This window comes from Peromyscus maniculatus, chromosome 19, assembly GCF_049852395.1.
Source record: "Peromyscus maniculatus bairdii isolate BWxNUB_F1_BW_parent chromosome 19, HU_Pman_BW_mat_3.1, whole genome shotgun sequence".
In the NCBI taxonomy this organism is placed as follows: domain Eukaryota; kingdom Metazoa; phylum Chordata; class Mammalia; order Rodentia; family Cricetidae; genus Peromyscus; species Peromyscus maniculatus.
Window position 1 is genome coordinate 41,574,929 of NC_134870.1, and position 19,221 is coordinate 41,594,149.

The window sequence follows — 19,221 nt, forward strand, 5'->3', positions numbered from 1 at the left end:
AACATCATCTTGTATCGTAAGGTTATTACATCAAGAAGCATGAAATGTCATCTCTTTATTTAGATAATCTTTTATGTCCTTTACTATAACTTTAACATATGTTTAAAGAATGATTTGAAATTTGCGAATGAAGTTAGACTGGTGGACGGGGCATTCTTTTAATATCATGTGGGAGCAAAGGCTATGCAGGATTGCTATGAAATGTGCTTTGTTTGCAACAGATAAAATGTCCCAGAATTCATGAAACTATAGGCTAGAGGTTTGTGTCTACTGGGACAGATAATCCCCAACCACCAATGTGCCAGATTTATTGTGTTTCTCTGTTGAATCATATTTACATGCCTTACTTCTTAAATTCTCTTTGACTTGATTCATCACATTCATTTGCCAGGGTTTCTTTTTCCCCTTAGAACTAATATATATTTTTATATTTACACAAAGATCATGACTATTTTTGAAAATTATTTTTTAGCACTTTTTCCATATAGGTCTTACAGATCATATGCTTACTGTAACTCTTGTGTACTTTATCTTTTATTGTGATTAGGAACAGCAGACTAGCTTTCTGACTGCTGCTGCTGAAGAAAAACGCTATTTATTCTAGTAGGTTGATAGAACCATCACCTTTGCTAGACTATCATATTGCTTCCCCTTTTGTCATCTCCAAATTCTGTTAGCACTTTCAGGTAGAAAGCCATTGTGAAGGGCTGTCTACAAAGGGTCACAGACTATTGATTAAGTAGCTCAAAAACCTAGATAAAATGTACAATGTTACAGAAAAATGTTAAATGCTAACATTACACTTGATTTTAGAGATAGTTCTCTTGACTTTGGCTGTTAGTCAAAGTTCATATTGATGGTAATAAAAGACTTTCATTTTGAGGGCTGGTGAGATGGCTCAGCAGGTAAAGGCATTTGCAGTCAAGCCTGACCATCTGTGTTTGACCCCTGACATCAATTTTGATGCCCGACATCAATATGGTGGAAGTAAAGAGTTGAGTTCTGCAAGATGTCCTCACCTCCATATGCACGGTGACATGCAAAGGCCACCTCCCAAACACAAATAACCGAACAAAAATAAATAAATGTAATACTTTGATATTGATTTACCATTATTTGATACTAATTTATACCATCTGGTGTAACATGCTTCGGAAATTACAGGACACAGACACATCAAGAATGAGGGCACTGTGTGAAGTCACACTTGTTGGAAATGGATCCTTAAGAAAAATGTGCCTTGAAATCCCATGTAATTTTCAGAAAGTTTTACTAACTTCAGAGGCAGGAGAGATTCAGATCCCTTGACAAGGAGTCAGGGGAACGGAACTGAAGTGCTAACATCATTAATCCTGCTGTTCTGATAGTTTTTAAACTCTCATTTTATGTTCTTTGTGTTTTTTTATTTTAAGCCTAGCCTTTAACAGCTGAGCCATCCCTCCTGCTCACTTTGTCCTTTACTCATTTTCAACACACTGATGTGCAGTCAACAAGCTAATATCAGAAAAAGAGTCACCTTGAGGAGGTAGGATGAAACCCTCTGGTGTGGATGGATAGTTGAGCTTCTTTGGGTCTCTTTTGAGCTAAATCAAAACTTTAAAATTATGATTATCAGTACAGTGTTTGAATTAAAAGCTACTTTGGTGCCTTTTCCTGACTCTCTCTCTTTATGTGTGTGTGTGTGTATGTATGTATGTATGTATGTATCTATCTATCTATCTATCTATTTAATCTCCATTTGTTTTTTGAGAGTTTTATTTGTTGTTTCTTTAACTGTATATAGTAAAACCATAAAAAGCCTTACTAAAAGCTTAACACTCTATATTCTCCCACCACTGAGATAATAAAAGTCAGTGCTTGGTGTGAATCTTCTCATATTTCTGTCTTTCTCCTTATTTTTCTCTTTGTCTTACACACATAGAGTTATGTTTTTGTTGCTAAGTTTTTTTGTAACAAAAATATGAAGTTATACTATCCCTAACTATCATTTCTTTAAAAGTTTGGATAAATTTTAAGCTATATAAATAGATAGATCCAAATGTAATTCTTTTTTTTTTTTTTTTGATTTTTCAAGACAGGGTTTCTCTGTGTAGCTTTGCGCCTTTCCTGGGATTCACTTGGTAGCCCAGGCTGGCCTCGAACTCACAGAGATCCGCCTGGCTCTGCCTCCCGAGTGCTGGGATTAAAGGCGTGCGCCACCACCGCCCGGCTTTTCATTTTTTTATTTTTTTTATTTTTTTTATTTTTTTATTTTTATTTTTTTGTAATTCTTTTTAATAGTGCAAATACATTTATAATTCAACCACTCTCCTGCTGATGAAAAAAATTTAATGACTTAGAAAAAGAGTTTAGTAAATCTGGCCTGTTGTCCATTTTTATGAAAAAATTTCTATTAAAATATTGTTGCATTACTCATGTACATATCAAATGGTAGTTTGTCATAGAGAACCAGAGATAAACTTCTACAGAAAATATATAGCTTTAAAAGCTTAAAATCTTTTCTTCCTTATTCTTTAAAGAAAATCTTTGTTGACACTTGACCTAGGTATTGTCTTCTGTCACATGACATAATAAACCATTTTATAATATATACTTATATTCTGGCATTTTTACATCTATATTAAGTTAATTCTATAACACTTACCCAATAATAAGTGACAGAAGATTCGATGTTAGTGTCAAAGGTGCATGTATTTTGTTTTTTTCTTTTTTTTTCCTTTTAAATTTTTCGAAACAGGGTTTCTCTGTCTAGTTTTGGTGCCTATCCTGGATCTCGCTCTGTAGATCAGGCTGGCCTTATACTCACAGAGATCTGCCTGGCTCTGCCTCCTGAGTGCTGGGATTAAAGGTGTGCACCACCACCGCCCAGCCTTTATTTTGTTTTTTTAAAAATATAAAATCACATTTTTCTTTCAAAAAGGTATTAGAAATTATTATTATTATTATTATTATTATTATTATTACTTTGGTTTTTTGAGACAAGGTTTCTCTGTGTAGCTTTGGAACCTATCCTGGAACTCACTCTTAGCCCAGGCTGGCCTCAAACTCACAGAGATCCGCCTGCCTCTGCCTCTAGTACTGGGATTAAAGGTGTGCACCACCACTGCCCAGCCTAAATTTTTTTTTAAAGATTTATTTGTATTGTTTTTAATTAAGTGCATGTGTGGAGGGGGTGGCATGGTGTGTGTGTGTGTGTGTGTGTGTGTGTGTGTGTGTGTGTGTGTGTGTAGGGGGGATATGTGCATGACTGTTTGTAGGGGTAAGTGGAGTATATGCATGTCAGTGTGGTGCCCAGAAATAACTTAGGGTCCCCTAGTTGTAAACTGCCTGGTGTGGGTGCTGGGAACTCAAACCTGGATCTACTGTAAGAGCAGCAATATTCTTACCTGATGAGCCATCTTTCCAGAACCTGGAAATTTAATTATTACTAACAATTTACACAGTGTTTAATCTGTCAGCACAGGATGCCATTACTATATATTGTTCCCAGTTGGGTAAGTAAACACACAGCTTGACACTGCTGTTTATGTTAGATTTCCCTGCAGATAAGATAGCTCTTGCATTTCAAGAATATTTTCCTTTCACTTGTGTGATTGAAGTATTTTTTTTATCTACTCTTTGCTTTTGACTTGATTTAGCATGTCTTTTCGATTCTTTTGCATGATTGTTTTATATGAGCTGCACTTCAAATCTACAGCAGAAACTTTTGTGTGTTCCTACTCATCCTACCAGATGGCTTTCCTGATTAATTCATTCAAAAATGATATCACAAAAATAAAATTGATAACAACAAAGAACTATTTCCCAGATAACAGTGTAACTGTTCTCATACAAAGTTGATTTCTCCATACTTGACTTCAGAAAGGAAGAGCAGTTTGCAACTATGCAATATAAAATGTGACCATTCATCAGTGCTCTTGGGCTGTGGATGGCACAGCCAGGCTCTTGCAAGTGACTTAAGCAATTTTAAAAAACTGTTTGAGGAAAGGTTGTCAGGATGAGGAAATAAATACACTTACATGTTCAAATTTAAGTGAGGATAAATAGCAAAGGCTATTTTGGTATAAACACAGTCCATGGCATCTTTGGGACACACTTACAATAAAAATGATTATTACCTGAAATTTAAGTGTAATTGCATATTAAGTATTTTCTCTGGCCAGTCTTAGGTAAAAATGAATATTCATTTACTACGAGCGAAGTAGCTCATTTATAAAAAATTTTATTATTAACCTATTGCACTCCAAATGGTGTAAATTACATACTTATTATTTACTGACAGATATTATTTCAAAAGATAGCCGTTGTTCTCAAAACGCATAAAGAATCAAAAGTTTTATGGCAAATATCTTTTACAACCAATAATTTAAAGGCTTTAACCATTTGCTTTTCAAAAAGAAAATCCAACCTAGATAAAGTAATATAAAAACCTACTACTATAGAAACTTTCTAATATATATATATATATATTATAATAAATAAATTATATATATATATATACAGGATGACTATATCCCTATTGGTGGCTAGCAAATAAAAAGCCCAATGCTAGGAATGGGTTACATCTTTTGGTGTTGTTGGCCAGTGAGGTCCAATAGACCTCTCTCACAATACTATTGCCATTGCTCTTGGTCCCACCCCTAGCAGAGGCATTATTGGTAATTGATAGCTGCTGGGAGAGGGAAGGCTAATTTTGTTTAGGGGTCAGGCCCTACATATGACCATACCAGTAGATGACCATATACCAAAGAGTATGTGGGCAACACTAATGGGACATGGTTAGTTTTAGAAGAAAATGAAGACATAAATTTGCTTGTCTATGAGATGGTGGTGAATCTTGGAGGGGTTGGAGAAGGGGGTTGAATATCAAAATATAATGTATGAAATCTTAAAGATTTAAGAAAAATATAAAAAAGAAGACTGATAAGAAAGAGTCATCTTCTTAAATCAAACTTAAACTAACCGACTAATTTATGATTCAACTCATCACTGGAAAAGAATTTGTTAACTCTGTATATTATAGTCTTTACAGCAACTTTGGAAGATGATTAATATTTATCCCTTAATACAGATAAAGCAGAGATATTAAGAAGATTATTCAAGGGCACCAGGGTTCAAAACAGGTAAACCTGACCAAGTCTGTCTGAAGTGCATGCACTCATCCCACCTTCTACTACAAATGGCCCTGTGTGCTCGATTCTAATTTTTATTTAATTCTGATCCTTAGCCATCTATTTCCATGTTTTACCTAAAGCAGAGGGTTTGAGAATTGAGGTCTCCCTTTACAGCCTCCATAGCAGCTGGAGCAAGTCACAGGATACTGTTCTTGCCAGAGAAGCATAAATATGAGTCATCAGGGGCCTCTAGGAAATCTGTTTTCATGATCAAAGGGATCAATGTGAATTACTCTTCTTTCTCCTTGGAACTCAGAGTTTGTGACAGGAGACAGAGCTCTTGCCTTGCGACTATGAAGGAAACAAAAGCCATGGGGGATGCTTCCAATCCTCATGTTGACATAGAGCAGAACCTACCTCTTGGCTTCTGTGAGGTGAAGGTAAAATTACTTGTTCAGCTCTAGTCTATTAAGGTGTTAATTGGCCTTTCAGTACAAATTATTTGGATACTAATAATTCTTAATAAATTAAAACCCAGCTACTAGGTACTGATACTTAATATTTTTACACTTGTTGATAGAGATGTTTCATAATTTAACCATAAAACATCTTTGTGTGGTAGGAGTTCTATGCCCACTTGACATAACTAGTTCAAAGAAGCCCAGAAGTTTATTCAAATGCTAGGTAAAGTTCATGGTAAAGTTGAAATGAAATATTTATTTATTAATTGTAATTATTTTGCATTGTTTGAGATTGATTCTCCTTATGAAGTCCACATTGGCCTTGAACTCAATTTTTTTCTGCCTCAATTTCTACAGTGCTGGATGATAGGCACATGATATCAGTCTCAGCTGGCTGATCTCTTTCAAATATGTGGTATCATTTATGTAATGTTGAGATAATGGTCTGCTCATGTAAAAGTAAATTTTTGGGATTTTTGGGGGGGGCACAACCATTTTATAAGAAAATTTCACTTACCCCTTATATTTATATTGTTTAAATTCATTGAATACATTAAACTGGCTGTGGGATTCTCATTTTATGTAGAGTTCTCTATGATAGAGAAAATAATTCATCATGGAGACATGACATCATAAAGTCTTAGATCCAAGGAACATTAAAAGCAAACTATCAAACAAGAAAGTATAGAAATGCTGTGTTATAAATGTCAATAAATGCAGACTGTGATAGCAGTCGTCAAGTCTCACAAGGGCCAAGGATGGAAAACGTGTTTCTGGAGAATTTCACAAATGTGATTTAACCTGACTTCATAATACTGTAGTGGCTGGCAATCCGTCTTCATGCAGAGAGTCCTCAAGAAGAAGAAAAGAAAAATAAGTTGTCATCTTAAGAAAAAAAATGTACTATGGGAAATAAAACAAAATTGGCAAAGGGCATCATATTAACACTTTCTGCAAAGGCATTACAAAGTCAAGAAGACTGGGTAACTGTTCATTTGCCCACGGTCTCAATAGGATACATTCCTCCCGGCTCTAAAGAGATAATGAGTATGCCAATTATTTTTTTCAGGGAACAGGAGCAGAACAAGGAATTACTGCTGTTTTCAGATGTAATAACGACAAGCTGAACAACTCAGAAATGTCATCCTCCAGTAGTCGCTCTTATTTGAGCAAAGAGATGTTAATCACAGGTGAGTCTTGCCAATGGCTCTCCGCGGAGTGAAGTCAGAGTTCGTTTGCAGTTCAAGCATGAGGCTCTCAAATCAAATCTGATATTAACGAGGTACCACAATAAGGAGACTGGCGGCCACCATAAATCTCTTTTGATTCCCAACTCAGTTGTCTATTTGTCCTTGTAGGTAGAGAGCACGTATTTTCTCTGCTTTCGGGACAAAGTAATTCAACTAGATGCCAGCGGCTGAGGAAGATAATGCTGATTCATGAGCTGCTGTGGCCATGCAGTAGGCCTTCTGACATAATCATTTCTGTTTATTTTGTACATTAGCAATAATTTCCCAAGCATCACATTCAGTTCATATCTATTAAACTTCTGGAGGAAGTGAACATAGGTATTCTCCTGGCTTCAGTAGTACTCCGTAGGTCATTTTTTTTTTTAAATGGTGGCTCATCTTAGGCTTTTGCTTTAAGAATTTAAAAATATACACAAAATTTTGGAAGAGGAGAAAAATAAACAGCCACAATCTAGATTCACTAAAAGCATGGTTTTGCCAAACTTGATTTCATTTCTCCCTTCCCCTTGCTAATTTTATATTTGTACAAATACTTATTTTCAAAGGGCTCATCAAAGTGTTACACTGTTACTATAGTGTAACCTCTAGATATTGATTTATTCTTAGATCATCTACTAATAATACAGCTTTTGTCTTATATGACCACAATGTCTCTTTCATACATCACATTCAAATTTCCTCAAATGCTCCAAATTATTTTGTTAAGTTATCTTATTTCTTTAATGCAGATGCACATATTGTATCCATGTCATCAGCATCTTTACTTTTCATGAGAATACTCTTGTCTTTTGTATTTTTCTGAGCACAGTAGGAACCTCAGGGCACCTGTCTTGAGTTCTGTGCTACACTCTGTGTTGGATGGTCCTTCAGTACTAGATCCATGTTACAGATTTTGGCATGCATGCTATGTGGGTAGTGCATATCATCACATCATGTACAAGTGCTAAATATTTACTGTCCTTGAGAATGAAAGTTCACAGAGGAAGAATACTCTGCTGTCACATGAATGTTTTGTTTCCTCAGTAGCATTTTATGTAAAAGCTTTAGTATTCATAAATGATGTCACCTCGAATCACCTTTAGCTACAAGTCAGTAATTTACAATTATATATTTTCCTAAATTAATGAAGCATAAGAAAGAGCTTTCTTCTCTCCTTTCTTCCCACTTCTCATTAAGGATTTATATTCAATGTGATATAATCTGGTACCATCATGTTTTTGTTTTCAATGCTCAAACTCTCCCATTTTGGCAGGTGGAAGCTGTAGCTGGATTCTTAAAAGTTCTTATTAATAAAATCAAACCTGAGGCGAGTTATTTGGGTCCATGCTGGTAGATCAGAGAGACAGAACAAGCCACAGCTATCTCACCTCGCTGGATCCTCATCTGGTCTTGTCTCCTAGACTGGAGGCCTCTGAGTCCTCATCCGGAATGGGTCTCAGCTGAGCTGAACTGCTGCTTCAAAGCCTGAATGCTTAACCAGCCAAATGCTACTAGTTTCTGGTCCTCACGCCTTATATATCTTTCTGCTTTCTACCACCACTCCCTGGGATTAAAGGCTGGCTTTCTTGGATTAAAGGTGTGTGTCACCATGCTTGGCTATTTCCAATGTGGCCTTGAACTCACAGAGATCCAGAGGGATTTCTATCTCTGGAATGCTAGGATTAAAGGTGTGAGTGCCACCATTTTCTAGCCTTTGTATCTAGTGGCTGTCTGTTCTCTGACCCCAGATAAATTTATTAGAGTACACAATATTTGGGGGAACACAATACCACCACAGGAAGCCTTTTCATCCTCGCTTCTGCTACTCTTTTGACACGAGCCCATTGGTCTTTCTGAACTGTTTTGCTTTAAGGCTGCACAGAATATTCCTTATTTAGTTTGTACTTTCTTGCCTCGGCCCTGGAGTCAGCCATATAACCCCAGTTATTCCTTGAAGTGTAAGCTAACGTCTCTGTACTAGACTCTGAATAAATATTCTAAATTTGGTTGGACCGTCAAGGGTGATAGCACACTGCAAGAGGGTGTGAAGGGATTTATTCCTTACATGGTGAGGTTTTGAAGGGAGAGCACAGCAGTTCTCCCCAGCTGCTCTCAGAGTGACTGGGTAAAGCAAACTGGTGTAGAGTCCTAGAGCGCTAGAGGGGTGAGCATGGCGTATGGGTTGTTAGACACAGTCAGGAGCTTGTGTGATTAGAGCTTTCAACTACCAGTGTGGGGTTTTTTCATGAACCTGTGTGGAGATGTTCAAAGTGGGAGATGGGAAGGTGTCCAATATCAGCAGGCAAACAACAGAAATAGAGTCAAACTGGGCTACATTTCCAGTCTTTACTTCACTGCTAGGAGACAGGCACCTGGAACACAGGTGCTATGTGATCCTCAGTATCCTCACAGGGAACCTGCTAAATATATTGAGTAAGAACATTGGGCCGGGCGGTGGTGGCACACTCCTTTAATCCCAGCACTTGGGAGGCAGAGCCAGGCATATCTCTGTGAGTTCGAGGCCAGCCTGGTCTACAGAGTGAGATCCAGGACAGGCACCAAACCTACACGGAGAAATCCTGTCTTGAAAAACAAACAAACAAACAAACAAAACAAAAGAAAAAAAGAACATTGGAATTTCAGACTCTCTAGAAGAATTATCATCCCTCTATACATACATTGCCATCCAGCCATTAGTTTCCTCCAAGGTACTTGACATTTTCACATTGCTTCTAAATCAGTTATGGACAGGGCAATCATTTTTCTGTTTATAAAATCAGCTATGTAAAGGCCATGTGCTCTTGTGATGTCAGAGGTTCACCATAAGGTCACAATGTAAATTTGTCTTTCAGTCAGGACATTACGATGACTTTTAGAGCCTTTATAGTTCATAGGAAATGTTAGATTACAATAGCTCATCATTAAATTTAATAGAAGTATTACATATAAGTACTCAGAACATAAGTCTGTAGATCTTCATAAATGTAATTATGATAATAACAATATTAATGGAAGCTAGCACTTATACATCTTCAAGTCCCAGGAACCTTTCCAACTATATTACAATCATTCTCATAACAATTTATTAATATTAATAGTGTTATTCTAGTTCTGAAGTAAGGAAACTTGATAACCAGAAGGTTAAACCATGTTATCACACCTCCAAATGGAAGAGGATTGAGGATTCAAACACAAGACAAGGAGACAACACTAAAAATTTAACATTTCAAAACCACATATTTTAGTTCTAAAAAACAGAGTACAGACTAGTTTTACTCAAGCATAGGAAATGTCTGGTTCCCTCTCAGTTTAGTCAGGATAAACTTTTATTCTATTCTACTTAAAATTTACCTCAAAATATAAGAAGCTGATCCTCTGAGAATACAAATAGCCCAATAAACTAAACACTGGCTAGACAAAGCTTTTGTACTTCTGTAAAAAATTGAAATTCAGTCATGACTGCCTTGCTGGGGTCTCAAGGGAAGTAATTTTTTTTTTCTGTTGAAACTCAGATACAGTTTACCACATAGTGAGATAAGAGAGGCATTGATTTCCAAAGCAGCCAGAAGGGATTAAAAGAAAATGTGTTCAACTTATTTTTTTCACCTTCAATTTTCGAGATTTCTCAGTATCATGTACAGTACACAATATTTATATGAGCCTTAATTTTTCTGGATACTTTCACATTGATAACTTTTAATTTCTGCATTAATCCAGCGCTGTTGACAAAAAATTCCCACGCATGCACATACAATCAATCTTTTATGGGCAGGCAGTCCTCACACTGAAGGACTGTGTTAGCTACTTTTATAGTCTGTCCCATTTCCCCTTGGCCTACTGCTCTACTTGTGCCATTGATGGCAACCAGCTGTGCATCTTGCATTTGACAAAATGACATCTCAGGAGTGCTGCCTTTCACCCGAGCTCTGCTCCTGGTCACTCTGTCCACTAATGTTTGGCTCACCTGGGTCATGTGCAAATGTGGCACTGAGGGAGCACTAGCAGCCCTGAAGTGTTAAGATCAATCCACGTGAGTCTATTTAATGGGTAATAGGGATTTATTAAGATATAAATTGAGGAAATACACTCACGAATACAGAACTGAGTGAACAGCTGAAGTCGTCCTTTCTTCTGTCTGGGAGCAAATGCATCTGGCCGTCCAATCATGCCAAGAAGAAGGTGACCCCTCTCCCTTTCCCTTTAAGAGCTCACATATGAAGGAAAGAAGCACAACCTCTTTTGGGCCATATAGCCCAAGGTCATGGGCAGAGCAAATACCACTCCACCAAAGCAATCCTTGATCTACTGGGAAGTGGAACATGTTTCCTTTGTTCCAAGAAGATGACTCTGAAGTGTATTCTGTACAGATCCAGTGGGACCCTGGGAGCATTGAGTCTCACCTCCCCATTAACATGCCAGTAATAGTGTATTCTTGAACATCATTCCTTCTTCCTATTTAACACTGCTCAATTATTTGTACTCAATGGGTTTTATTGTATTTGGCTGTAGTCATTAATAAATAGTCAAAATTTATATCAAAAGAAGTTTCAGGGGAATGATTCATCAAGTCTTTGTGGTAGGATTTGTTTAGGAAGAAATTCAAACCAAGCCATAGAATTTAAGAAACAGACAGTTTGTGTTGACAATACAATTAACCAACTAGGTCTTTTCTCTACTTATATAAACTAAAAGCATAGGTATCTTAAGACAAATTCACCTGTATTTGGCATTAATTGACACTAATATATATTTACATATATATAAATATATAAAAATCACGATTTTTATGAAGCTCAACTTTTAAATAAAAATGTTAATAATAATAACTATTAATCTTTATTGAATGCTTTTATGTATAGACTCTTTTATTGCTTTAAAGCAGTGGTTCTCAACCTTCCTAATGCTGCGACCTTTTAATACAGTTCCTCATGTTGTGGTGACTCCTGACCATAAAATTATTTTATTACTACTTCATAACTCTAATTTTGCTACTGTTTTGAATCATAATGTAAATATCTGATATGCAGGATATCTGATATGTGACCCCCAAAGGGGTTCTATCCACAGGTTGGGAACCATTGCTTTAACAACATATGTTGGCCCATTAATCTTATGATCTATATACTATAATTGTATAATAGATAAGAGAATGGGATATAGAAGGGGCTTTATTTTCCAAATCACAGAACCAGTGAGTGGCACTTCAGGGTGTAACCCCCATAACCATACTCTTGGGTTCACCCACTTCAGTATTTCTGTTCACTGTTTGATGCACTGGAGGGCAGTGACAGTAGAGGAAAAGAATAAGCATTTCATACAGCATCTGGTGGACATGAAATTGTCATGAACATTATCAACAACAACAACAACAACAAAAAAAAAATGAAAAATGTAATTGAATTCCAATGGAAAAAATGGCAGCAAACACTCCTTTTCTGTTTAGTCTCTGTAGGTTCTTTTCTTGGACCCTGCCCTTGCATTGCTCTGACTTGTTACTGCTTTCTCTCTCTGTCTTGTTCCTGGCTCCCAGTCATCAACTTGTCCCATTTTTTCCCTTCAAACCTCATTTTTCTCAATGGCAAAGCCGTTGACAGTCCAGCATGAGAAATGTCAGAGATAGTTGATTCTCATGACGTTCCCTTCAGAGTTTCACTAGAACAAATGTTGTTTGTAGAGTTTGGGGCAAAGCACTCCAGAATACATGCATATGCTTAGCGTTCATCAGATCCTTCGGTACGTGAACAGGGGCTTCTCAGCAATCCCAAGGAATGATCCAAAGGGCCTCCCTGCCACGTTTTCAGACCAGGAGGGTATTAAACATGGTAGGTAATGTGGGTAAATCACCAAATAAATCAAACAAACACTTTCTTTGAATCGTTGAAAAGACCTTCTCTTACTTTATAATTAAAATTCTAAATGCTAACTGGTTCATCTTAACCTTTCATTGCAAATGACAACCACTGAGCATAATTTGCATATTCCAGAGAATCCTAGAGAGAACTTTCATTAAGGTACCTGACACTTTCTCTGATCATTGTATTTTCCACAGTGGCCAAGAAATGCCTAACTATAGTCTGTATGTCTTTGTCAGTGTGGAAAAGTAGTGCATGTAAATAGTTGAGTGACTGGTGATTAGGAAGGCTTCTGAATGGCTGGTGGTTATGAAGGAGTCTGTAGATGGCATGTAGAGTTTCAGAATGGGTATGCTTTGTCTCCTTGGTATAGACAGAAGTCTGTCCCACCCTGTCACTCAGCTGTTCAGTCCAAATTAATATATATATTATTATATATATATAAATTATAAACTGATATATATAAATTATAAACTGTTTGGCCTATTACTCAGGCTTATAACTAACTGGCTCTTATGCTTAAATTAACCCTTATTCTTGTCTTTGTTCAGCCTCATGGCTTGGTACCTTTTCTCAGTCCAGCATTGTCATCTTACGTCCTTTGCTTCTGGCTGACGACTCTGTCTCTGCCTTTCCTCTTCCCAGCCTTATCGTAGTTTGATCACCCAGCCTACACTTCCTGCCTGGCTACTTGCCAGTCAGTATTTTATTAAACCAATAGGAGTGACAAACCTTTACAGTGTATAAGAGCATTATCCCACAGCACCTTGGTCAACACTAAATTATCCTAAGTTTTAGGAAAATGGTATCAATGATGCTTTGACCCTTCTTTAAAATGAAGCACATATGAATTAATTTAACATCATGTAAGTTAGGTTGTTTTTACTAGAGAAACATTCTCAGACATTGTATTTAAATCTGCAATTTAATATCCTAAGTAGGAATCATTAAAAAGTGGTTGGTCCATTGACCTGCCTAGTATTTGCAGTAATTTTAGTCTCACTGTGGTCAGTTGCCCATTCTGGTTTGTGAATAATAGTCAATTAATAAAAAAGAATCTGCATATAAAGGGACTTTAATGTATGCACATCTCACACTGAAATATCACACCAGCTGAAGAATTTACATTTTGTTTATGGCTTGTTTCCAATGAGTAACCAAAGAAAAGGTCAAACCCTCATGGCTCATAGGGTTGACTAGTACCCAGAATAAATGGTATATAGATTTGCCTATTGTCAAGAATACTAGCATCCTATATCTTGGGAAGTACTATTCTCATAGTACCAATCCATCTCAGTGATAATCATATGATTAGGCCACAGTTTTAACCTTATGTTTCCTTTAGGTTTAGTTAACTAAAAAAAAAAAAAAAACAAACAAACAAACAAAAAAACCAAACAAAACAAAAAACCTGATCCTATTAAACATTATGAAACATTGTGCTGCTCATTTTTAAACACTTGATTTGCACAATACTTCAAAGAATGAAATACAATTCTTAAGAGGGGACATTTTTTTAACACCACTTGAAGAGAATGTTCTTGGTACAGAAATCTAAAATATCATCAGGTTTTCCCCTTCCTTTAAGTGACTCATTTTTTTTTGTTAATAGTTATAGGTTTAAACAAATTTCTATTTCTTGCTTAGAGAGACCTGTACATATATATCTCTTCACAATGACATGACAGTTCTTCATTGATTATCAGCAAAGTCACCCAGAATGTGTCTCAGAATACTTTATACTAATCATACCTATCCATGATCAAACCTATTAAATCAATTTCCCAAGCTCAGCTGGTCTCAAATTCTCACATATAAAGCATTTTGTGAGGTCATTTCTCATATTTTATCTCACTGTTCAACAGAATAGACCTAAAAGGACTTAAAAAGCTTCCTCCTATGAATTAATCATGAGCATTCCTGGGGACAAAAGAGAATTTCACAGGAGGACAAAACTAAGTGTAAAAATGGCCACTTGGTAGAAACTCTCTAGCTAAGAGATGTACGGCCACTTAGTCATGGGAAGCTCAATTCACTAAAGTTCAAAAATAAGTGTTTACCTTAAAAACCCAATTCAAGATAGTAACAGCTTAATAACCGTCAGACTGCAGGGGTGATGTACAAAAGCTAAACAGGAGGTCTAACAGAGTAGCTGGTATTTGGGGCCAAAACAAGGTCATCAAGCAAAGATACCAGCAAGGGGCCCAACAGGCAACCAGATTAGAGGATACCTACTCACCTGGTGTGACTCATCCCCCCTGGTGGGCAAAGACCGATCATGGCTCCCATGTCTGGCAGGGAACTTTCTGAGGTGATCAAAGCTTTCCTTCCAGAAGCTTTGATAGCTATCTAATTATGTGTTGTGTGGTGATATTTTATTTGTGCTGAAATGTGGTGATATTTCATTTGTGCTTTAATAAATAAAGTTTGCCTGGAGATCAGAGGGAAAAGGCCAGCCATTATAAGTAAGCAAAGAAGTCAGGCAGTGGTAGCACATGCCCTTAATCCTATCATTTAGCAGGCAGGGACTCTGTGTTTTCAAAGGCTACACTGGAAACAGAACCAGGTATGGTGGCACATGCCTTAATTCCAACATTAGTTAACCATGGAGGGCTGGAGGTCTGTACAGACAGAAAGTGACAGAGCTGTGTAGGAAGAGGAAGTGATGTAGCTGGACAGAGAGCAAATCAGATGGCAGAACAGCAAGGCATATGTGCGTGGGTAGACAGGAAGTAATTCACTTTGGAAGCTGTCGAATTGGTGAGGTAAGGTTGGCTGGCGGCTTCCCCTATTTCCCTGATCTCTCTAAGGCTTTCACCCCTATATTTGGCTCCTGTTTTTTATTTAATAAGACCATTTAGAAATTCATCTACAATTGGGGCTCACCATGAGCCACATAGACCTAAGAAAGTTTAAAGATTCTGGATGTACAGAAATGGAGCCTCACTGGGCTTCCTAGTCTCACAGTCTCATGCTAGCAGCAGTGCAAACTGCTGCTGGAGAGATGGAGCTGGCCACCAGCCACCATGAGCTAAGCCAAATGGCTGCGGATTCCCGCCGCAGTACACAGAGGCATCTCCAAGCTGCACAGTGTGGTGCATGGTGGATTTAGCCTTTGCTAGTACAGACAGAAAAAAAAAACAAAAACACACAACCAAAAAACCAAAGATTTCTGGGCTACACGCTGCTTTAATGGAGGCACTAGACTCACTGCTTCTGAGAATAGGTGGTATACATGGCTCCCAGAGGCAGAGCTGGTGATAAATGTAGTTCTACCATGTTGGAAAGCTGAGGTAAGTGGAGCCAGCAGCCAAAGCTGCCATTTCTGTCCTAGTCATGCTGCAGTTTAAAGCAATGGATTCACAATAAAACAGATTCAGATGAAATAAAACCCTAAACAGTTTACAATGTGTGTAAAAGTATACGTAGGCTTGCAAGAAAGAGGATGGACAGTTATATAAAGAAATAAATAGTTTTTAAAAATAAAGTCTTTAAAGATACAGTAAAAGTAATATAAAAAATAAGCCATGTAAAAATGGAAATCACACAGAGAGTCTGGATTATATTGTCTTTGGGATTTTTAACTGCAGAAAGGCATTTGATTGTAAAAGCTGTTGAGTTAAGCCAATATATACACCATATATATATATATATATATATATATATATATATATATATATATATATGTATATATATGTATATATGGTATCTGGACTTCAAAGTTTATGTCTAAGGATATATTACTTTGGAAAAGAGGTTTTGCTTTTGCTTCTACGGAGGATGAGGACCTGTGGATTGCTTCCAGGCTAATATGGTTTGACCAAGAAAGACCCCCTGAGAGGCTCAGATGATCCAACATCCAAAAACAGCATCTGGCTCAGAGAATACATCATCACAGACTATTCCAGTAAGGACATGACCATAATTCTTAATTTTCTCAGGATCCCATAGGAATACAACACCCTCTATCAGCAGGAAGTAGCCTAGAAAACTATGCCCACATTTCCCAAAAAATAGATTACAGATGTTTGTCTTTGTTTAGGTAGTTGGTTACAAATTGTTATTGGTCATAATCAATATCTTTCTAAAAGAAGAAAGGGGGATATGGTATGGAAATATATGATATAGATATGATAGGATGAAAGGGTAGATTATTGAATCTACTTTTAAAGAGCAACTTGTTTCACATTGCTATCGATTTTAGTTTATTGATACAAATTTAGAGTTGATTTTGTTTCTCTCTCTCTCTCTTTCTATATATATATATATATATATATATATATATATCCTACTCTCATTTAAGGTATTATGTTTATGTTACTCATTTAAATTATAATGAATAATTAAGAAATACATATTAATAATTAGTCTTTTAGGATACTCAAACTTATAGTCATGTTAAGTTTTGTAGGTATACATAGATATAATTCAGTTAGGTAGGTAATCTCCAAACACTTCAAAGACCTACAGAATATGGCATTTAAAATGTTTTAAAAACTTAGACTTTCTGGACAGTGTGACACATCTGCTCCTGACAGCACCGACTTACTTCCAAGAGAAAGATGGGCATTGGAGACACTTCATATGGAGTTTATCTTCTTCTTGGCACAAAATGGCCATTTGGGCAAGAAACTGTTCTTGCCTGAACTGCTTGACAAAATGTTGTATCAACTGGACATGCAGGACCCATAGGAAGGTGACCACTGAACTTTGCAAGGCGAGATGGTCCTTCAGGTTCCTGCTTTGCAGAAGAAACTGCCAGACATTCTACAGGATACAGAGAAAAGTGACTGAGAGACTCTAGGGCTGTAGGCTGAAGAATGGATGTTCCAATGTTACAGAGGAATTTTGGATGGCTGTCCAGGCAGACAGCTGTCTCTGTCATTGTAGATTTTTGGAAGTTGCTTACAATGCTCTTCCTTTTTACTTAGGTAATATTATATCCTTCTGGGGTCTTTCATGTAGTTGAAAACTAGATAGTTATAATTTTCCTTGGTTATGATAAAAGATAAATTATATATGAAGCTTTAGACTCACAAATATATGATAGATAGATAATTTTCTTTAATTTTGCCAAATACAAATAGACTAGTTTAACTGTAATTCTTGCTTGATAACTGTTTTTGTTATATGTTTTACTATGTTAAAGTTAAAACCTTCCTTTTTAATTAGACAGAAAAGGGGAAATGCTGTGGGATAATGTCCTCATACACTGGTTTAATAAAACACTGGCCAGTATCTAGGCAGGAAGTATAAGTGAGTGAGCAGACTAAAGGAATGCTGGGAAGAGGAAGGCTGAGTCAGGAGTCGCCAGCCAGACACAGAGGAAGAAAGATGTAAAGGCAGAACTGAGAAAAGGTACCAAGCCACATGGCTAAACATAGGTAAGAATTATGGGTTAATTTAAGTGTAAGCACTGGTCAGTAATAAGCCCGAGCAAATGGCCAAGCAGTTATAATTAATATTAAGCCTCTGTGTGATTATTTTATAAAAGGTTGTGGGACTATGGGTGAGAGATTTGTCCTGACCGTGAGCCAGGTGGGACATAGAAAATCTTCCAACTACAGTGTTGCCTAGACTCATTCTGGGTTTCTGGATGGCAGACAGATGACAAGTGAGGATGAGACTTCCATAGCTATCTTTCTTAACTGTAGACTGCTGTTACTTACAGGAACATTCTAAATAGAGCTTGAAGTCACCTCATAGAGGAGCACCTACTATGTGCTGATATGTTGTGCTAATCCATATGGGTTTAGACTTAGCTGTACTTAACTTCATCACCTTTCTGTAACACTACTACCTTTTGGTCATGTCTGTCAGTATGACATATCCAGTATTACCAAAAAGGTGCCGGAGTTGCTGGTCCTAAGTGATTTAATCCAGCCCTGCTTAAACTTTAATGTGCACACAACTTTCCTGGGAGACCTTATTGAAATTCTGTGAGTCTGGGGTGAAGTCTCAGACTTTGCATTTCTGATAAGCTCCCGGGTAAGAATAAAATTATCCCTGGATATTTGTTGCTCCAAGGACATAAGACGACAGAAAATTCCTTCAGACCACCAATGATCTCACAGAGGTGACACACCAAGGCACCACCTGTTTGTTTAGCATGCCTTTCTCAAGCCAGGAAACAGGATGCACCGTAGCCAGAATTAAAGAGGAAGAGTTTGTCATAACTTATCGCCAAGCTGTATCCAGAGGAGGGCTAACAGCACCAGACCAAATGCATCCTGAATCCTGTTAATTAATCGGAAACAGAAAATCTTCAACAGCAACATCTGAAAATTTTTAAAAGCTAGATTTATAATTCTAATAACTTTTGATAATTAATTGAAAATCAAAATAATTAAAAATAAACGTGCTTCTGTGATATAACTGACTCACGCTGAAATAACGTGATGGTTCAAAATACATAAAAATTACCTGTTTGAGTGTATACCACCCACTCTCAGCAGACTCTCTAAGATCAGAATCTAAGGATATTTGACATGATTTTTGTCTCCTTACTTATTCTTCCAGGTCTCGGATCTAAGCAGTTCCCTAGAGTTTGAGATTCCATGCTCAA

General features: G+C 37.0%; 1 pseudogene; it reads left to right on the forward strand.

Annotated features, from left to right (window-relative positions):
* The first annotated feature begins 5,467 nt into the window (after positions 1-5,467).
* Positions 5,468-19,221, forward strand: part of LOC102909623 (mitochondrial dynamics protein MID49-like) — a 38,284-nt pseudogene continuing 24,530 nt past the window's right edge.